Consider the following 6,000-nt stretch of genomic DNA (forward strand, 5'->3'; position numbering starts at 1 on the left):
CTCTCTGTACTGCCCCTTTACCTAAATTGATTACATTTAGGCAGTAATCTGCCTTCCTGTTCTTGCCACCAAAGTGGATAACCATACATTTATCCACATTAAACTGCATCTGCCATGCATCTGACCACTCACCTAACCTGTCCAGGTCACCCTGTAATCTCCTAACATCCTCTTCACATTTCACCCTGCCACCCAGCTTAGTATCATCAGCAAATTTGCTAATGTTATTACCAATACCATCTTCTATATCATTAACATTTATTGTAAAAAGCTGCGGTCCCAGTACTGATCCCTGTGGTACCCCACTGATCACTGCCTGCCATTCTGAAATGGAGCCGTTTATCACTACTCTTTGTTTCCTATCAGCCAACCAACTTTCAATCCAAGTTAGTACTTTGCCCCCAGTACCATGCACCCTAATTTTGCTCACTAACCTCCTATGTGGGACTTTATCAAAAGCTATCTGAAAGTCCAGGTACACTACATCTACTGGATCTCCCTCATCCATCTTCAGAGTTACATCCTCAAAAAATTCCAGAAGATTAGTCAAGCATGATTTCCCCTTCATAAATCCATGCTGACTCTGACCTATCCTGTTACTACTATCCAGATGTGTTGTAATTTCATCCTTTATAATAGACTCCAGCATCTTTCCCACCACTGAGGTCAGACTAACTGGTCTATAATTTCCTGCTTTCTATCTCCCACCTCTCTTAAAAAGTGGTACAAAATTAGCCACCCTCCAATCCACAGGAACTGATCCCAAATCTATCGAACTCTGGAAAATAATCACCAACGCATCCACGATTTCTCGAGCCACCTCCTTCAGTACCCTGGGATGTAGACCATCAGGCCCCGGGGACTTATCAACCTTCAGACCTAACAGTCTCTCCAACACCAATTCCTGGCAAATATAAATTCCCTTAAGTTCAGGTCCTTCAGCCACTGTTACCTCTGGGAGATTGCTTGTGTCTTCCCCAGTGAACACAGATCTGAAGTACCAATTCAATTCTTCTGCCATTTCTTTGTTCCCCGTAATATATTCCCCTGTTTCTGTCTTCAAGGGCCCAATTTTAGTCTTAACCATTTTTTTGCCTTTCACATACCTCAAAACGCTTTTACTATCCTCCTTTATATTATTGGCCAGTTTACCTTCGTACCTCATTTTTTCTCTGCGTATTTCCTTCTTAGTAATCCTCTGTTCTTTAAAAGCTTCCCAGTCCTCCATATTTCCACTTATCTTTGCTATGTTATACTTTTTCGCTTTTAACTTTATATGTTTCTTAACTTCCCTCGTCAGCCACAGCCATCCATGCCTCCTCCTAGGATCTTTCTTCCTTTTTGGAATGAACTGATCCTGCAACTTCTGCATTATACACAGAAATATCCGCCATTGTTCCTCCACTGTCATCCCTGCTAAGGTATTGCACCATTGAACTTTGGCCAGCTCCTCCCTCATAGCTCCATAGTTCCCTTTATTCAACAGAAATATTGTCACTTCCAATTGTACCCTCTCCCTCTCAAATTGCAGATTGAAGCTTATTGTATTATGGTCACTACTTCCCAATGGCTCCTTCACTTTGAGGTCCCTGACCAATTCTGGTTCGTTGCACAATACCAGATCCAGAATTGCCTTCTCCCTGGTCAGCTCCAGCACCAGCTGTTCTAAGAATCCATCTCGGAGGCACTCCACAAAGTCTCTTTCTTGAGGTCCAATACCATCCTGATTCTCCCAGTCTACCTGCATGTTGAAATCCCCCATAACAACTGTAGTAACATCTTTGCGACAGGCCAATTTCAGCTCCTGATTCAACTTACATCCGACATCCAGACTACTGTTTGGGGGCCTGTAGATAACTCCCAAGAGGGTCTTTTTACCCTTAGTATTTCTCAGTTCTATCCACACTGACTCTACATCCCCTGATTCTAGGTCGCCTCGCGCAAGGGTTTGAATATCATCCCTTACCAACATGGCCACCCCACCCCCTCTGCCCGTCAGTCTGTCCTTACGGTAGCACGTGTAGCCTTGAATATTCATTTCCCAGGCCCTGTCCACTTGAAGCCACATCTCAGTTATCCCCACAATATCGTATCTGCCAATTTCCAAAAGAGCCTCAAGCTCATCCATCTTATTTCTGATACTTCGTGCATTCATATATAGTATTTTTAATTTGTTACTGCCCTCACCCTTCCCATCAACTCCTATTTCACTCAACCTTACAGCATGATCCCTTTCTGAGTTTTCTGCCCCATTGATACAGTTGTCTGTCTTGACTTCCCTTGTTCTAACTTTCCCTCCAATTTCCTTCTTAAACATCCAGTTTGTCCCCTCCCCCCCGCTACTTAGTTTAAACGTAGCTGTGTTGCAGTAGCAAACCTGCCTACCAGAATGCCAGTCCCCAACCTATTAAGGTGCAAACCGTCTCTCTTGTAGAATTTATGCTTACCACAAAACATACCCCAGTGATCCAAGAATTTAAATCCTTGCTTCCTGCACCAGTTTCCCAGACACACATTCAAGTCCATTATCTCCCTGTTTTTGGCCTCTCCAGCCTGAGGAACTAGAAGCAAAATGGAGATAACCACCTTGGACATCCTGCTTTTCAGCCTTCTTCCTAGTTATCCGAAGTCCCGCTGTAGTATGTTCCTCCTCTTCTTCCCGACATCATTTGTGCCGACATGTACCACCACCTCTGGCTCTTCACCTTCGACCTTGAGGATTTCCTGCACTCTGTCTGTGATGTCTTTAACCCTGGCACCAGGAAGGCAACACACCATCCTTAAGTCCCATCTGCTGCCACAAAAACCCCGGTCAGTTCCTCTAACTATGGAGTCCCCTATTACCACAGCTCTGTGTGATGTCCGACTCTTCCGCTCTGTCTCCACGCCAACTTTTGATTGACAGACCTGGCTGCCTCGCGGACTGACAGTGTCATCTGTCTCTACTGTTTCCAAAAGATTCAACTTGTTCCTGACAGGTACTTCCCCTGGGGTCTCTTGCACCAGTCTCCTCTCTGCCTTCCTCATTGTCTGCTCTCTTCTGGTACGATTGGTGTAATAACCTCACTGAAGGTCTTGTCCAGAAAAATCTCGTTCTCTCGGATGAGCCTAAGGTCCTTGAGTTCTTTCATCAGTGCTGCAATATGCTCGGTCAGTAGCTGAACATGCACACATTTTCCACACTTATACAAGCCAGACACACCAGAATCGTTGACCTCCCACATCAAGCACGTAGCACACTGAACCAGCTTGGCAGTCATCTTCACCCTCTTCAACTGTGGCGTAATCACTTCACTCAACCTCCTTGTCAAAGACTCTTGAGCTAAAGCCTCACTCTTCATTCCACAGGAACTTCCTTGGACCCTCTTTTTGGGGCAAGTCTGTGGACTTTTAAGTTAGAGGAGGAGGGAGGGAGGGAGGCCCTACTTTGTAGGACTTGGTGTCTAGAACACACCCACTCAAATAACAATCACTTACCTTCCCGACCGGCTTTGCGCTCTGCCTTCACTTCCGCCCAGCACCCGCCCTTTTCTGCTGCAAAAAGACCGTTGTCACACCTCTGGATCAGGTGGGACTTGAAGCTGGGTCTCCTGGTCTAGGGGTGGGGCCACTACCACAAGAGCAAACCCCCACCCCATGCCAAGTTAGATTCATACAGTCCATGATAAGACACATCAGTGAGGAATAACTGGCCCCTGAGAAGATACCATGTTAAATGATCAAAAGCTTAATCCAAGAGGTGTGACTTAGGGAGTGTTTTAAAGGAACAGAGGGACAAGGAGAAAGGGGGGGGGGGGGTGGGAAATGGAAACAAGGCCATTCAGCCCATTGAACCTGCTCCCCAGTCAACCAGATCATGACAAATCTCCAACCCCTACTTCAGTACCTTGTAATGTACTCATACAGTGTGCAGGTTTGGTTTCCTAGTCTGGGGAACAACATTCTCGCTATTGAGGAAGTCCACTGAAGGTTCACAGACCGATTCCCGGGATGGCAGGAGTGACAGATGAGGAAAGCCTGGACGACTGAGCTTGTACTCACTGGAATGTAGAAGAGTGAAGGGGGATCCCATTAAAATCTTGATGGGACTAGACAGGCTGGGTGTGAGAAGAATGTTCTTGATGTTGGGAGAAGTCCAGAACTAGGAGTCACAGTCTAAAAATAAAGGGTAAGATATCAGGGAGAAAGTTGTGAACCTGTGGAATTCTCTCCCACAGGAAATTGTTGGGGCCAGATTATTCGATATATTCAAGAGGGAGTCGGACGGGGGCTTTGCAGCTAAAGGGATCATGAGGTATGGGGGAGAGACCAGGAGTGGGATACTGAGATTCCGTGATCAACCATGATCATACTGAATGGTAGAGCAGGCTCAAAGGGCCGAATGGCCTACTCCTGCACCTACCTTCTATGTTTCTATGTTTTTATACCAGATTGGAAGGAGGAGTGTGAGGGAAGAAGGAGTTGAAGGAGGGAGTTGAGGACTGTCATGCCCAGGAGGATTCAGGTGGTGAGAGATACCATCATTTCCCCAGCCAGCGAGCCAGTGCACTAGCAGCCTAGGTCAGCATTAACAGTCTGTGCCTGTGAAGGGAATGCACTATGCCATCCCCCCAGAACACAGTCAGCGAGAGGTCTGGAACCAGCTGGCTGAACTACAGCTTTCTCAGGGCCAGGCCCAGTCACGGAGGTGAAGGTCCAAGGCTCCCTGCTGCTGTGTGGAAACAGCTCAAGATTGACTCCAGCCCTCAATCCCATGATGCTTAAAGGTATTCACCCAAGCGTCAGGCACTGAGCATCAGAGTTTTGTTCATTATCTCACCTGAAAGTCCCCAGTTACACTGCAGCCTCCATTAACCTCACCCAGGCCACATTCTGTTCAAACCAAACTGTTTTGTAACCATTCACCACCGATATGTCCCCCCTGCAAACCCACTTTGTTTCTCCTTCCATTAATATCCTTTCAACACATCTCACAGTCTGCATTAACCCCAGTTCCCCAGTCCTGAATTTATTGGGGACTGTGTAGTGCAGTGGTAATAACTAATCCACAACCCAGTATTCATGATCTGACAATGTGGGGTCAAATCCCACTGGAGGATGAGGGTGAAATTTGAATTCAGCAAATATTTAGAATTAAAAGCTAACAGTGACCATGAAGTTATTGTGAATTGTCATAAACCCATCTGGCTCACTCGTGTCCTTTCGGGAAGGAAATCTTTGCCTGGTCTGGCCTACATATAATTCCAGACCCAAAAGCAATGTAATTGATTCTCAACTGTCCTCTGGGGAATGAAATGCAGCAATCCCCACATCTCATGGACAAATCCAGGAATTAATTATATCTTCTCTTGTAGAAACATACAACCCTAACATTGTGGTGGGTCGGAGATTCCTGTACACGTTACAGGAATTCCTGTGGTTCCTATGTTATTGTAAGAATCTCACTTCTAAAGAGCATGGCAATGTAAAGCTGACAGCAGGAAAGGGGTTTGTTTCTATATAAATGTCAGGGTTTTCTTCAAAATGTCACCATTTCCATTCTAACCATCCCGCCTCCCTCCGAATGAGGTGACAAGGAGCTGAAAGGCAGGACGGGAGCGCTGTGGATGTCTGAGTGAGTGAGAGCTCAGTGAGTGAGGGTCCCCTGTTCCTCTGTAGGAGATGGTGCCCTGCTGTGGAAGGTGCTAGTCAGCTCCACAGGACAGGGTAGAAGAGCAGAGCGGTTTGATAACTGAGTGGGGAGTGTACCACGGGGATGGAAGTGAGACTGGGTGCATGTCTTTTGGAGATGGAGGATGGAGGAACTCACAGCCTGTGGAGTGTACCCTGAGATACAGGTAAAAACTGTTCACTACAGGAGCAAGTGGCTGGCAGGATCTGCCAGGGTCCCACTCGAACTTTCACATCGGCATTTCTCGATGCCCACAGTCTCTCCATGATGTGGTGAAATGAGGAACTGATAAGGTAGTCAGACAGGAGCCAATTGCTGCTCAGCAGGAC

Source organism: Chiloscyllium punctatum, chromosome 46, assembly GCF_047496795.1.
Source record: "Chiloscyllium punctatum isolate Juve2018m chromosome 46, sChiPun1.3, whole genome shotgun sequence".
NCBI classification, from domain to species: Eukaryota; Metazoa; Chordata; class Chondrichthyes; order Orectolobiformes; family Hemiscylliidae; genus Chiloscyllium; species Chiloscyllium punctatum.